This window comes from Clarias gariepinus, chromosome 5 (assembly GCF_024256425.1).
Source record: "Clarias gariepinus isolate MV-2021 ecotype Netherlands chromosome 5, CGAR_prim_01v2, whole genome shotgun sequence".
NCBI lineage: Eukaryota > Metazoa > Chordata > Actinopteri > Siluriformes > Clariidae > Clarias > Clarias gariepinus.
Window position 1 is genome coordinate 29,501,823 of NC_071104.1, and position 16,734 is coordinate 29,518,556.

At 38.3% G+C, this 16,734-nt stretch overlaps 1 protein-coding gene across 4 annotated transcripts in view; it reads left to right on the forward strand.

Moving 5' to 3' along the window:
- The first annotated feature begins 538 nt into the window (after positions 1–538).
- Positions 539–16,734, forward strand: part of adarb1b (adenosine deaminase RNA specific B1b) — a 185,879-nt gene continuing 169,683 nt past the window's right edge. For all 4 annotated transcript variants that reach the window (XM_053496119.1, XM_053496120.1, XM_053496118.1 and 1 more), the window contains exon 1: positions 539–732. The gene's annotated coding sequence lies outside the window, so the exon portion shown is untranslated. The remainder of the gene's footprint in view (positions 733–16,734) is intronic.

A 16,734-nucleotide genomic window follows, 5' to 3' on the forward strand; every position in this document is an offset into this window, starting at 1 on the left:
TATTCCGGTGATTTTTACTGTTTACGGAATCTAAATTGATGCAGCGATGGCATCTCATCATCTTGATAAAAAAAGGGTTAACAGACAGGAAGAAAACAGCATGCGTTTAAATGTTTTCATAACTCATATTACTGTGCTCTTCGGGGGGACATTTTTTGGTAAACTGACTAAAGAAGTATTTTTTTGTGTTTTTTTTCTGCATTCAGCTTGATTTTTGGTTTATTTTTAATTTTTTGTGTTCTATTTGAGAAAAGATCATAATACATCTTTGATGGTAAATTTCCTTTCCTTTCTAAATTCATCAATGGTGCCCATGTGGCTGGTGTAGTGAGAATGAGGACTCTGAAGGATACAGCATGGCTTTCGGACGCCATTTGGCTTGTACACAGTTTGGGACGTAGGCCATGCTCGTATATTTCTGACCAATCAGATTCGTTCTCTCGGAGTCCATCCTCCCGAGCACGACGCTATTTGGTTTCCTGGTTGTGGGCGTTCCTGTGTGCAGCCTTAGCCAATCAGGACGGGGTTTCTCCCCGCACGCTGCTCGCTCCCGACAGGATCGTAGGCCGCTGCTGATCAAACACGGTGCGCGCTCTGCACTGAGCGGCGGCTCGGTTCGCGTGAAACAGCGGCGCATTAGAGCAACGCACACGGACAGCGCGGTGAAGTTCGCTTCAATGGAGCGCGACTTTGATGAGTCTTGAGCGGAGTCGACATCTGCAGTAGCACTCGGTGAGTAACGACGTGTTCTTTGGCGTTTGCGTAGGCTGCGCTTGTGTTAGTATTATATACTGTGTTAGTATTATATATATACACACACTACACACGGCTTGATTTGCTTTGCATTGCGCGCGCGCGCGTGTGTTTATGTAACGCTCTCTTCCTACATCTCAGCACGCATCCCGCATTGCTTGGTTACGCCTGTCATTTTGATCAGGTTGACAAAATAGCATTCATAACTTTCTGTTTTAAAGCTCGTGCGCGCCGGTTTGCTAATGAAAGAGATACATTGTTGCCGTCGGGAAGTCTGTGTCATAATGCAGTTCCGCTCTGCGCGAGCGAGTCCGCGAGCTTACCGTGCACGGACGGACGAACTGACGGGCGCGCGCGCGCCAGAGAGAGAGAGCGCGCGTGTGTACAACAAATACACTGTGTTTGTACATAAGGCCCGGTGTTTGCATTGCGTAGAAACACTTTTTGTAAGCGCTAATGCAGGTCTGTGTGCGTGTCTTAAGCGCAGTGGAGCTCTGCACCTGTTCCAGACACACACACACACACACACACACACACATAAACACACACCTTTAACTAGGCATTGGCCTTATCTTAAACCGCCCACTGCTATACTACATAGGTATGCCTAAGTAATTAGCTTGTGACCAGAGGTGAAAGAACTGCAATGTAGGAACAGCACATGCATTATCTCAATATGCATTATCTCATTATGGAAATGTGATTGAAACAAGTTATCATTATCAGCTATCACTATTTTATTATTAGTGTTGATTGAGACTTATGGCGTTATATCACTCTTGTATATACTTTTATATGCTTTTCAATAAAACTTTTAATGAAGGTGCATGTAGTGAACCCTGAAAGCCTTCCTGGTTAGATAGTGTTAGGGCCACACCACCTCCAGGGTCGAGGTCGAGGGTTTGATTCCCACCTCAGGTCTGTGTGCGTGGAGTTTTCATGTTCTCCCTATGCTTGGTGGGTTTCTTCCCACAGTCCAAAGACATGAAGATTGTCTCCAGGCCCCCTGTGTGACCCTGTACAGGATAAGTGGTAGATAGAATATGAATGAACTAACAAGTTACCCACGTTTTAATGAGAAATATACATATTAAACATTTTTGTTTTCCTGAGATTGTACAGTAAAGTCTTCCAACTAGCAGAAAGAACTATTTTTTAAACACTTATAAAATTGTATATGCTGTAGATGTACATGCATAATTGCTCTTCTGTGCTCCCACCAATTCACCCACCTCTGTCCAGCAGGCATGCCATATTATGTGCTGCATCTTTTTAGGATCTTGTTATCAAATTGCTACATGCTCAACACGCTTAGTCTTAGTGTCTTAGTGTCAGTGTTTTTCTTAAACTACTATTAAAGTTCTGTGTTTTTTTCTTCTTTTTTTAAAAAGTCACATAACCCATTTTGCATAAATGCCCCTGTTTTTGTAGTGCACTCTGTGACATAAAATACCCAAAACAGGGTTTCTATTAATCTTATCATTGTTGCACATTACCATAACTGAACATCTTAATCCTTATTTTAGCCACTAGAACTGCTTGTTCCTGCCTCTGTTTTGTGTTAAACGAGATTCAGTAGGAGATACTGAGACCTTTGAGTCCTTAACCCAGAACCAAACACTCCTGGTGTTTAGAACCCAGCGGCTGTGCTGCGTTACTGACTTTGCTGCTGAAGAGACAGAGACAGCTGAGGACATTGTACTCTCAGAGCAGACTTGGTCACGATTGCTGTAAGCAAAGCAATCTCATACGGGGTCCTGGTAAAAAGCTGCTGTGCGCATTATTAGCGAGCTGTCATGATGAATAAATATGTTTTGTAGTACAATAATTATAAAGCATGACTAATAACTGCCTTTCTGTAAACCTGGAAACTTCAACCCCTTTGTCATTCCTGTCAGATTTTGCCCTTTTTTTTTTTGAAGGAGGACTTTTCTTCTGAGTGAGACATTTCGTGTGTTTAACCACTGCATCTCACATGCTGTCCCTCTGCTTTTTTTGCATTCTGTTGTCTGTTGTCTCTGAAGGAGACTACTCATTGTCTGAAATAGGTAATGTTATTCGTCCTAATCCCTACAGTGTGCAAAGTGTAGTAAGGGTGCTCAGAAATCTCTTGGCCTTGTTGCCTGGACGCTAAGGTAATGCACTGCAATATCACTAGGAACATTTCATAAATGGTGCATGTGGTTGGATCTGCTTTCAGATGTATGGATAATATCAGGATGTAAAGCAATTCATGTTTTATATTGTGTTCAATTCCTGCTCTCAACTGGGACATAGTAGTAGGAAACACTTTGCAACGTGCATTTTGTTTAGAAAATTATAGTAATAATATTTTAAAAAAATCAGAAACCTGGTGGTGTGATCTATAGTGGTACAAACCTGAAGTTATCTTTTAACAAATGTATGCATTATCTATTTCTGTCTCATAGACCATAGTCGTTTTTTAACACTAAAGAGTGACATGCGTTTTATCTGATTATTTATCATTTGTGTTTAATGTTGTTTCGCATCGAACACAAGTTTGTTCCTGTTAAAGATCTTGATGATAAAATGTTAATGAATTGGCATTAAGGAAATAACAGATAAAAAGGTGTTAAAGGTATTAAATTTAGTGGTGACCATCCTCCTGTAATCAAATGATACTTAGCTGTCATTACTAGCCCGGTTCCTTACATGATTGCTAATAGGGGTGGAACATTAATCAACGTTATTAACTAAAATCGATAATCAGATTAGTTGGAAACTAACTTCATTGTTGATTAGCTGATGTCATCTTGCGTGAACTGTGAGCTCTCTGACCTGCAGACGTTAGGTTTATGTGAAGTGAGTAATAGCGTGGTGGCGAACGCCTTGACGAACAAAAATCTTGTCAAAAGTGTGTGAACACTTCACTTCACTGTTGGTGGGGGTGGGGGAGTAGCCAAGCGCCGCTTTGAGAAGGACACAAGAGTCAGGAAAGTGGGAAGGGATTCACACCTGAAGGGAATGTGTGTTTCTGTGAGTCGGTAGTTTTATTTATTTCCAGGTATCCTAAATGAACTTTTATAAATGAAATTCACACACACACGTGCATATGCCCTATTGCTGGCTTTTGAGCTCTGCATGCACAATTTCTCTCTCTATCTCTCACTCTATCTCTCTCTTACTCACTCACTCACTCACTCACAAACACACACACTGTTGTGCTCTTCACTTTTTTCAGCTTGCAGTAGCACACACACACACACGCGCACACACATACACACACTAATTAGCCATATTCTTCTCAGGTGTGTGTTCTTTTCTCAATTACCTCACTCTCAGGTCCTTCACACTTCGCTTCGCTTCACCACACCCCTTCACCTCAGACTTACTCAGTTTTCTTAAAATTTTAACTTCCCATATTTACCATCCGCCATCTTTAAAATTTAATTAACAGTTAGATTTTACTTGCTATTCCTTGGTTTTAGATTTCGTTTTATCAGGTAAGTCCATAAAAAGACATTAAAAATTTAATTATTTTTATGAAGTATTCATCTTTATCCATCTTTTATCCTGATTGTTAGTTATTACCTGCACGAAAACAACATCAAGTTAAATTTAAAAGCTGATAGCTTTTGAGTAATTGTAACCGCCGTAGTCCTATTAATCGATTAACTGTTTAAATAATTGATGGATGAATTGACTATCAAAATAATCGTTAGTTGCAGCCCTGCTCGAGTCAGGCCTCTGCAGTCCCTTTCATTATCGCCAGATTACGGCCTGCTTACAATCAACTCCACATGCCTCCGTCTTTTGTTTTATGGAGAGATCACTCACAAAACTGATCGCTGTAGTTCAAAAACACTTTCGGGAAACTGACCACTCAACAGCATAAACTATCATTTGTTCACTAGGGTTTCACGAGCTCTTCACGTGCACAGGCGATATGTACACGGAGAGGCGGGGCTATTCACGGACGGTCTGGGGTTCATTTGTGTGAGAAAGAAGGGATGAGTAAATCAACACTCTGCCTGCTATGAATTAAGATGTTACCCATTTTAAATGATAGAATAATAGAACATCAATATATATAGAGGTATACGCAACAAATGAGTCAGTGTATGATAAACCTCGGATTGTGTAGCTAGGCCTGTTTACACTAAATTTAAACCTAGGGGGGGACGTAAACATCTAATTATCATAAATTATGAATAATAAATTAATAATTGATTATTTATTGTATTCATGTTTGATTATGACTCTCGTTCTTTATATGACTTGTGTTTTAGCAGCTATGAACAGTTCTTCCCTAACCAACACTTCTTTCTTTTGAAGTTAACTAGAGACCAAAGCTGCTTGAGAACCAAGCAAGACTTTTCTTTCTTGGAGAACTTGAAAGTTACATCTTTAACTCTGATGTTGCAAAGAAGTGAATCTGTAGACTCCTTCCAAAAATGCTTAATAAATGTCTTCATGCTCACTAACTAACTCCCTCTTACTTATCGTCTATACCGCTTTATCCTACATACAGGGTCGCGGGGGGCCTGGAACCTAATGCTCATTCACACACTACAGGCTGTTTGGGAACGGCAGTTACAGTAACATAATCTGCATGGAGTACCCGGAGGAAACCCATGAAACACGTGGAGAAAACACAAACCCCATGCACACAGACCCGAGGCGGGAATCGAATCCTCAACCTTGAAGGTGCAAGGCGACAGTGCTAACCGCTGCTTTTAATGGAACATTTAGCTGTATGTTCATTACATCAGGATTATGATGGAGCACATCACTCGCCACATTGCACATTTGCACACTGTACATATGTTGCACATTTCAGTTCTTGTTTTCACACTGCTTATTTACACATAAAATGAGGACTAACTTGCACCTTGGACCATGGACAATAACACTGCTGCTGACACACACATTATTTCAGTTCAATCATACCGCTGCTGTCATACCCACACACTCAAGTTTTACTCTTCAAATTTTTTTATATATTTTTTATCCCTTTCAGATTACATTCACTTTCATAACAAGTTAATAATAAATATTATATAAATGTAATGTGTGTATGTATTTATATATATTCACACACACACACATCAATATGTGCTATATGTGTTATAACATTTTATAACATTTATGGTAAATGTATTTTTATTTTGTGTTTTATTTTTAGCTGTTTATTTTGTATTTTATTATTAATCTTTTTTAATAATTGTGATCTCACTACTGGCTACAAATAATTATGGTTATAAATTTTTACATAATTAAGTAGCCCTAGTGGGAGAACAAGTATGCTGCCCTCCACCCTGCTAATCTCACTCCTAAACTCCCGGTTACGGATGGCTGCTGCGTCAGCTATTCGAACTCAGCTGAGATGACGAACACTTTCCTGTTGCGCACGGGAGCCTGTGTCCAGTAGGCGCAGAATCGGATACATCACTGGTCACTGGTTGTTTGATTGGTGCAACTTAAATACGAACTTACAAGATCGTGGGGGGCCTGGAGCATATCCCAGGAGACTTGGAACCAGTTAACTAACCTGCATGTCTTTGGACTGTGGGAGGAAACCGGAGTACACAAAGGCAACCCACTAAGCACAGGGAGAACAATGCAAACTTAAATGAATTAAAACCTCGACCCACTAACCCACTAGTGCTAACACCACCATGCTGCCCCTCGTTAGAGGTTCTGTTCTAGAAAATTAATCAGAAAAATTATATTTTTCAAATTCAGTTATAAGTTTACTTGTCACATACACAGTACGATATGCAGTGAAATGCTTATACGACCGCTTATGACCTTTAAACTCAAATTATCAATAGAAATAAAAATTTTAATAAAATTTAAAAGAATTTAATAAAAGAATTTAATAAAATATAGAAAAGAAGATAAGAAGAACAGAATATACAATATAGGATATAGTAAAGAAAAAAAACCTAGCTGTACAAAATATACACAGTGATGGAGTACAAATATGCAAAATATGGAAATGTGCAAAAGTGTGAAAAATAAAATGGATAATGACCAGAAGAATTTTTTTGTCATCGTGTTTTTTATTATTATTATTATTATTTTTTTTTAATATACCTATACATATTTTATTTCTCGTGGCTTACGTTGGGGATAGCAATGAAAGAATTTTATTGTGCAGGAGAAAAATGTTTATATAATGATAAAACTTGAAATTTGTATTAAAGATCCATGCTCAATTTTGCAATATGTAAATTACTAAATCATAGCGCTCCTGAGCCTGTGTCCATAATATTTTTTTTTGGTTGATAATGCTGACAGATCTTGTGGAAATGCAAATGATACTGTATATGTACAGTAATATAATTACAGCGTTGCGTTTTGTGGCTGCCTTCATGCATGCATACGGCTCACTGTTGTTCTGTGGAGCCTGTCAAACAGTATCACAGAGAGCTCATTAACAGCGTACATGGGCTGGAACCTTGCGTGTATACGCAGAACATATCAGTTAATCAGTTTCGACCGTCTGATGGGGAGAAGAGCGCGCGGCCTGCTTCGGGTAACTGATGAGGACAATAGCTCAAGGGCACAGAAAAGCAGCTTTGATTATCGGCTGTTTCATTAAAGGTGGAGTTCAGAGTTGAAGGTTGTGTCTAGCTTGAGTGTGTTATTCTCTAGAGCAGGGTATTGTGGGAAACCTGTCAAATTAAATTTGCTTCCTATTCCCAGTATAAAGTAAATATCTGACAATTACTGCAGCCAGAGCTCGCAGCACTAATATTATTACGGTCCGTCCTCAGGGACTATTGAATTTTCAGCAGCATCGGTAAATACAGTTAATTTATGGTAGGATGCACAGAAATAATAAACCCCGAACTGCCACCAAGCTTGGGGATGTTATTTTAGCAGTGTTAAAGGTGAGATATTTCCTTCCTATACGCTCCAGTACAGATATAACATTCTTAAAATTTAACATCTAAGTACCTCCAGAGTATCCAGAGGAAAAGCAGTGAGCTCACAGATGTGTGGCTGAAGTTATGGTAGAGGACAGCGTCATAAAATGTCTGGTAAAGGAGCGTTCCGTGATTGTTTTCACTTTTATTTCTGCGCTTTATTAGGTGGAAGGAGTGGTGTGGGGGAATATAGTGAACGATTAGTCACTGAAAGCGTGCAACAGCTTTTTAGTGTAATATATACTATTACACTTTGTTAGAACTATAACAAAGCGGCCTTTTCTTTCATCATTAGTAAGTTTGTGTGAGAATATTTTCACATTGCAAACAAAGAACAGGTCATTTTATCACCCACCAGCTTTTCTTTGCTTTGCTTTTTTTTTTTGCTAATTAAATTGTTATTACCGGCTAGGGCCGGGTACTGAGCTTTGATACCTTTATGGCATCAAGCGAATTGCTTTCATACCATCAAGTATCGAAAAGTGCCTCGTCATTCGGGCCCACATACCTAAGGAGTAAATCTCATCAGCGTCAGTAGGCACACAGCCTGACATGGACTGACAACACATGGACATTACTCTAACGCATAAATGTGCATGGAGTGAATTTAAGAACAGAAACTTGCAGAGTGTTTGAATGCATGGGAAACAGACCACAGCCGTTTTTTCCCCTCATTATTTAAGTTCACGTAACATGACCAAAACTTCCTCCACTACTACTGTACATTCTTCCTCATTCCTGAAGGCCAGTCCTTATTTTTATCACATTTAGCAATCAAATGTTTGCCAACTTGACCAGCTAATCTAGTTAAGGGTGGAACCAGTTCAGTTATTTTTCTAGATTCTTTTAGATGGCAATTCCTGTATCCAATGAGGAATGACTGACTCCAATAAGTTTATTTTCTTAAATTAAAATTTATATACTGGTAGTAATATGTTGCAGTTCGCATATAATTCTACAGGCGGTGCACTCTGAACTATTTACACATTCAAACTATTCACAATAATTTTCTAAGTTTTTTTGGAATTGTAATGAAATCTGGAAAAAAAACTATAGAATCTGAATATTTATACAATGTTGATACGGTATCGCAGTACAAACTGAATCGGCAGCTAGGTATTATGATATATCAGCTGTGTCCTGGTGATTCCCATTCCGATTGTCCAGGGTTATTAACTTAATGTAAGGTTACTATATAAGGTGTGCTGTCGTTGGCTTAAACTGGGAAATACGTAACTTTAGATAGTGTTAACTGTTAATATTAACAGACAACATTGTGCACAAACATGCTGAAAGAGCATTGTTAATTGAAGGCGCTACCTTTCTGTAAATGGTGAAATGTACGGTTCAGTTACCAAAAAAAGAAAGAGAACATGAGCGTTGTTGATATGCAGCATCCTGAATGTAAGCAGCGAAGTTTTATTTATTAGATATATAATATTAGTAATATTCTGTGAGCCAAAGATGATGTTACACTCTCTCTCTCTCTCTCTCTCTCTGTCTCTCATTAAATCCTCAGCTTGAAATCATCTTATAGGCATTGTGATGTAATTTTAATTATGATTACATTGTCATGTTGAAATCACTGATTTATTTCAATTACGCGTTTACAAACGTAATGAAGCTTTTTTTAAACTCTTTCATTCAATTTTTAAGATTTGTAAAGAGGAGTTTAAAGGAATTAACAAATGATTAGGATAAATAAGACTAGATTTTAGGGCTTACTAAAACGTAAAGCACGATTTTCCCAAATTGAGATCATGAGTCTTTCGCACAATTCTTATTTTTTCATCCCAAACATTTATTGCAGTTAAAAATCTAGTTAAAAAAACACAAAGCATTTTGTCAACACAGGACTTCCAAACGCAAATTTTAGAAGCCTTTGTTGAAGCTGTAGAACATGAATATAATGTGAAATGTAATAAATAAATAATTACTGTCTTAATCGCATGCGTTAGATAATATCATGATTATTTTTTCAGAATAAGGTAAATGTCACTTGTGTTTGTTTGGTAGTTTAGAATTAAATACATGGTTTACAATGTAGAATTTACTGTTTTATTGCTCGATCTTAATATACTTTGATACTAAACAGACTTTTACCGTAGTTTCATAAAATAATATAAACCAATGCATGCGATGATGAAGTAAAAATCATCTGCTAAACACCAGAGTGTAACAGTTTGACACATTTAAGGGACACAGAACATCTAAAGGAGCCAGTAAGAACCAGGTTGTCAGATTGTACCTGCCTCTGTTTTCTGATTGGCTGGTTCTGTCCCTTCCCTAGCCTCTGATTGGCTGGAATAGAGCGAGCATTGTGATATTGTGCGTGTGCTACTGGATACTACTGGAACCCATTAATGAGGAAGCGAGATGCGAGAAGTGATGGAGTTGTACGACTAAATCATTCGCTAATCTCTGGCCTGATTGGTGAGTTAATCGTGTTTTGTTTTGCAGTACACTGTGTGATATGAACAATGAGTGTGACTGATACAGCATCGGGGATTGTTGTGAAGTAAATGACTGAAAATGTGAATGCACCGGGATCTGAATGCAGGGAAATACACACAAGTTATTTGCTGTCACTCAGAAATTGAGTTCACTTTGTATGATTGAGATCATGATTTTTTTCCCGATTGTTTGTGCAACTCTACTAGCTATTACATTTTGACAAAAAAATGGCATTCTGAGATGGAGGAGGAGTTATGATGTGGCTTTAGTAGCTGACTCTCTTGAATTGCTGAGTTGCAGTCCTGAAGGACTTGGCGCATGTGGGCTCAGGAGCTCTTTGACCGTTTCGATGACATTTAGTTGTTTTCAGCTTTCTGGGAGCTTCACCTTTTATGCAGGTGACATGCTTGTGAATCTGGCAGGTATTTTTAGTTAGATTTGTCCTATGAAAAACCCCTACATACAACCTTGCTAAAAGATTAATGAGGCTGTGTGTGCATGCGTGTGTGTGTATGTGTGTGGGCTAAAATGGGATTCTGTCTGTCTCTTGATGAAACGAAAATGCCATGGACGTCCTACGAGGCTCCCAGAGGCCACATCAATGCCACCCCATCTCATCCCCTTTTAAAAATGTCCGAGTCACATCCTGCAGGTCATGGCTATTACTCATTCCAAGAAGCTTTTTTATTTTTTATTTTAATTTCCTAACCTCTCCAAACCAGGCACAGACTTTGGGCAGAATTAAAAATGAGCTCACGTACATGACAAAGTCTGTATCCATCAAGCACCGTGATGAGATCATAGTTTATTTGCACTGAGCGGAAGGTCACAATATGTACACCGTGCCATCTTGGTGCAGCTTCACTTTTCTTCTTCATGCTTGTGCTCTTAAGGCTACTGAGAAATAAACGACTGCTGTTACATGGATAAAGTTTGCCCCAGAAAATAATTTATCTTTGTTAATCCCTCCAGTGGTCTGCTTAGATCCTTTTCTCCAAATGCACACTTTAGTACCCCCCTCAAATGCATCCACATTTGTTTTTCTTTTTTATTGGATGATGTACAAATCATGTTTATAGCTAGTAATGAGTTTGGGGATTTTGCTCACTCTGCCGAGCTGTAATCCATTAAATGTTTTTTCTTTTTTTCCCTTTCAAACAGAGGAGTTTAAGTCCTGAAGTGGCTCACAATGTGTTCGTTCCTGCATTGTTGCTTTGGGTCATGATCTCTCGGGATTTGTTAACTTCCGACACATTCACTCACCAGTTTGAATTTCAGTTATTGAAGTCATTGTGGTAAGGGCTCAGCTGGGATTAGTCCAGACATGTATCTTGTCTTGCACATTGCAGGGAGTAGATGCTTTATTTAAGCAGGCTAAGAACTTTGAGACTGCAGGCAGTGCTGAGAGTGGGGACAAGCATTTTGTCATTTCCATGCTTTCAGGGCAAGCATTTTCCGTCCCACGGAGCCCTTTTTTTGGACCAGGCACGTGTATAGACTGTGATTTATTAAAAATTAATTACAAAAGAAAAGGGCAATGTTTCAGTGTGTCAGTTTTGTGTGAAGTCCAAAAAAAAAAAAAATCCAAATGGTCACTTATTATTCCCAAGCGTTTGCTGCTTCCCAGGGTGCTGTAGACACCAGTATATAATAAACAGCCTACAGAGCGGCGCCTTATCTGCTAAGTGATACTATGCAGTTACTGGTGATAAACATGGAGTGACTGCTGGTCCTGTGAGGGTTGGAGCCTGGATAAACCAGCAGATGGAACAATCTCGGAGAGGTGAAAGGTGTCTGATATTCCACTGATAAAGCTTTGTTTGGTCGCGTACTGTACAGAATGATTTATGAGCTTGCAGACATTGCCTTGTTTTTTTTTTTTTTTTTTTTTTTTGGTGGGGCATTTTTTTTCCCTTTCCTGCTTCTATCCTGACCAATAACCCAATCTCAGGTAGGTTACAGAGCCAGTACTCGTAACCTGCAATTTTGGCTTTTTTTCAGACACATAAGAAATGCACATATTTGGTGGAGAAAGGTTATTTTGTTGAGGGTAATGTACCTGTCATTGGTTCAGCCACACTCTCAGCTTGTTGTATGAATCAAAGCAGAGCCAGCAAAAGCTTTTGTTCGCTGTCGGCTCGGCAGCATTTCATCCAGGCTGTGCGCTTGCGGCTTTGTGCTCCAGTGTGTGTCTGGGGTAACATAATGGGACAAGCACCCAACAGCACTGTGTGTGTGTGTGTGTGTGTGTGTGTGCGTGCGCGATATAGAGAATGTCTATGAATAACGCAGGCATATCCAAGAAGGTCTGGAATTTGAAAATGAAAATATTTTATTTATAATTTTATTTTCTTTTTACATAAAAAGGCCTGGCTGACTAAGAAATTTCAGACAACTGAACAGAATGTTCCGTTCAGGTATGACAGCCTGAGTGTGTTGCAAAATCTTACTTGCGTTACACACAATATGGTGATTCCGTTTGTCTTATTTACGTAGCAGTCTTGAGGTTTATTTTTGTTTATTTATTTATTTTTCTATGCCGTTAATGAGCGGAAATGATCATTAAGATTCAAACAAGTATGTTATGTAGGCAGCATTGAGTCTAAAAGTTTTTTTTTTTTTTATTTTTTACCCCAAGCAGAAGTGAAGCAGATTGTGAGAGAAAGTAGGATAAAGAAGCTCCAGTCTGTGGTTTCATATAAACCCAGTTTCCACATTGTAACTTCAGCTCTGACATGTTCCCTGTGATGAGAGCACGATTCGGTACCTAAAGCATCTTGAGACTGAATAAGAACAAGTCCGCAGACCGTGCGACCTCATATCGCAGTATCATAATAATGTCCTTATAAACATCGAAGTTGGTCTGTAATGTTAGCTAGTCTGTTTTGTTTAGGAGTGAAGCTTTGCATTAATATTGTCTATCCGGATAATATTATTGTGGCTTTTAAACTAAATCAAGGTTTCAGTGTGCTGGGTCTGAAGGCCGCTATCAGGTTCACTCAGTAGGACCATGAATACAACCTAGCATCAAGTGTGTTCGTTCCAGAAAGACCATTTTCTATGGTTCATAATTCTAATTTTAGGCAGTAGCTAGCGAAGAGTACACTCTGTGCTTTTGTAGTATTTTGTTTTTCCTTATTTTATGCATTTTGTAGTTTGCAAAGTACTATACAAAGTGTGTGGGTTTGACTTTGTATTAACAAAGACTGTCCATGGTATGTAAACTCACTGAATATTATCAGCTTGGATATGTCTTTTTTTTGTCATATTCGTAATAAGTAATGATCCATACTGACAATGTGTCTTTAAATATCATTGATGGTTTATACAGTAGTTAAAGTTGAACCTCCACTCTATTGAAGTAGTTAAATTGCTCACTTGCGTTGTATGAAGCAATGTCAACTTTTTCAAAAGCCTTATATTTAATTTTTATTTAACAGCATAGTGCAATGGTAAAGTCAAATCATATAGAGTAAGAAATACATATGGAAGTTATGATGGTCTGTTTGGGACATTTTTTTCTCAGTGGAAACATTAGGGCTCACACTGTAAGGAATTTTCTTTTCTTTTTTAACAAAAAAAAAAACAAGAAGCGTGATCACTGCATGAGACTGACATTGATTTCATTTATGGTGCAGGTTTAAATTTGGGCGAATCTCAAAGGACTGGCAAAGTTTCCTTAAATTCTGTTCAGCCAGTTTTGCATGATGCTGTGATGAAATTGGTTGAACAGACACACACAGACAGGCATGTTTTTGAGGCTGGTTTTGGGTCCTCCAATGTATAAAACATAAAGATAGGAGGAGCAAGTTCTGACTAAAGTACAGACAAACACCCTTCTTTCATTTTTATTGATCTATATACATTTATACAAAATACAGTGTGTGTTACTGTAAAGTACACAGTTGGGTATAACGTTACCAAAATCTAATAACTTTCCCTAATAATGCAGTAATGTAACACATTACATTTTAAATGCATGTAATTTAGTTACAGTTACCTATGTCAATAACATCCTGTTACTAGGGTTACATATGTAGTGTTTAAAAATTCATCAAAAGGCATTTAAAAATAAATTTTTGTGCGGCAGAATCAGTTAACGAGCATGCGCTTTAATCAATCGTCGGAGAGTTTTGTAGTTTTTTACATTTGATGTTGTAACGGGGTCATTCTTTTTGCATGGGTGGCACCACAGACACGAGGGGGGTCTTACAGGGAAATTAATTTTTTTTTTTTTAAAGGGGGCGCCTATGTAGGGAGCCTACGGAGTGAGCGAGGAGTGACAAACAGGTTGAGATGCACACCCATCACAGACGCACCGCCGTGACCGATGTTTTCAAAGTAACTTGAAAGTAACATAATCAGTCTAATTAGAATACTTATTCCATGTAATAATCATTAATGTGATCAAATTACAATTTTAAACTAGTAATTAGTCTTTTGTAGTAGATTACTTTTATTTAAGTAACTTACCCAACACTGCATATGTATATACTGTGTATGGTGTATACCGAGTGTGTAGATATATGTATACATCTTTGGGCAGGAAAAGATTTCTGGACATACAATACTGTGCAAAAATCTGAGGCATTCTGTATGTTTTTTTTTTTTTTACTACAAACTTTGTTATAGATTTTTTTTATTTGATTCATTTTTAAATTTATGACTTTATTGAGTCAGTACAAAAATTTTTTTGATTTTCATACATCAGTATTCCACCACAAAATTGGAAGTTACAGAAATATGTTTGAATGCCAGGAAAAACGCCACATATAATAAAAGTTGCCTTTTTTTTGGACAAAAAAACACAATGGAAGCTGCTGGGTTTTGCGTGCAAAAAAGAACTGTGGCTGGTTCTGCAGGATGCTCAGTAAAACTTAGGAGCTCATTTCTGCATAAAGCTAAATACTAAGATACTAAAGGGTCCTCAAAACACCACACCCATACTGCATTTTATTCATTAATTACTGTTTATTTGGATTTGTAGGATTTATTTCTTTATTTATTGAAGGCGTCCTTGCTTCACAGAATATATTTCCAGGTGCCTATGACCTTTTCTCACAGTACTGTACATCTCATAAGTAATTAAACTCTGTTAGTAATTAAACATTGATTCTTCAACATACTGTATATTTTAAAATGTCATCTATATTTGATTGTTCTGCATTTTAAACTCAGCCAGAACTTTGACTTTTAATTTAGATTTTGGCAAGAGACATCTACAAACTGAGTGGAAAAAAAAAAAAGCTTTCCCCACAGGATATGACTGAATCTCACACCAAAAGTTTTTTTTTTTTTTTTTTCAGAATGACATTTCCATAAAATCTCCTTGTCAGTACTGATCACATTGTCTTTATAAGATAAAAGAAAGAGTGGTTGCTAGGAAAGGCCATATTGAGGTAAAAAAAAAAAAGACAGACATGCATTTAAATCTATATTTTGAAAACATACGTGGACTATAATGTAACTGCCTGATCATGCAGTTTGACTTTAAAGGGGAAGATGGTTGGCATTCCTGAACCAGCCACTTGGAACCGAGCTCTGGTCTGTTACGCCACTGCTGACTGATGATGCGGCGAAAGATGTGCAAGTCAGGTGCACCTGGAATATAAGGATGAAAAAATAGAAGCCAAGCTTGTACTGAAATAGAGTGAACTCTGGGACCTGGCAGGTGCATGCTGGTTTTTAGGGCATACACATGCGCTTTATTCGCTAATTTAAATTTGATCTACGCTCTAAAGCAGGCCGGACTGGTTTTATAGAATGCAAAACGTTTTGAAATCTCTGCTTTAGTAACGCAGCAAATAGACTGAGTGGGTTAGACAACTTCTTTATTTTAAAATTGGAATTACATTCTATTAGGTTGAGCTTTTGCACTGGGTCCTGGTTCAAATAAAAACGCAGGCCATCTGTTTCTTTGGCTTAACCACAGACTTAATGCTAAGCACAACACCAGTGCAGAAGGAGTTCAATCTCTGCTGCCCTGCTGACGCTCTGCCTTCCTGCAGACACATGCTGTAGCACATCTGAAAGCCGGATCCCCAACAGATGTCTCACATGCTATTATCGCACCGACTTTATCTGGCATCCTCTCGGAGATGACACCATCTCTCTCCTGCACTTCCCAGAGAACGCCTGTTTCTAATCTACCTCCCATTCAAACGCAGGATTTTTCTTTCCGTTTCGTGCTTACCCTGTATTCATTTGTTTGTGCACGGTGATGTTGCCAGGGTTTGGTGGTGTTTTCGCACTCTCACGCTTTAACACGCTTTAATCTTGCACCCATGCTACATAGGACAGTTTGAGTTTTGGGCTTGGTAGTGTAGTAAAATGAGTTAGACAAGCAGAGAGCTTTCAGATTTTGATTTGTCCTTACCTGCCTCTCTGACACTGGAGATCATTCATCATTATTTATGGAGCAGAGATGACTTTTTTGCCCTTAGGGTTTTGTCAGGATGTTGTTTTTCTTTTCTGTCTCTCTGTCAGCAGGGTGACTATACAGTATGTATTAAGCTCCTGTCAATCTCTTTGTTGGTTTATTATCTTTTTATCTTCTGACAACATAACATTGTGTATGCTAATCGAATGTCTGTATGACATTCTTTATGGGCTTTACAATGAAGTTTGATTT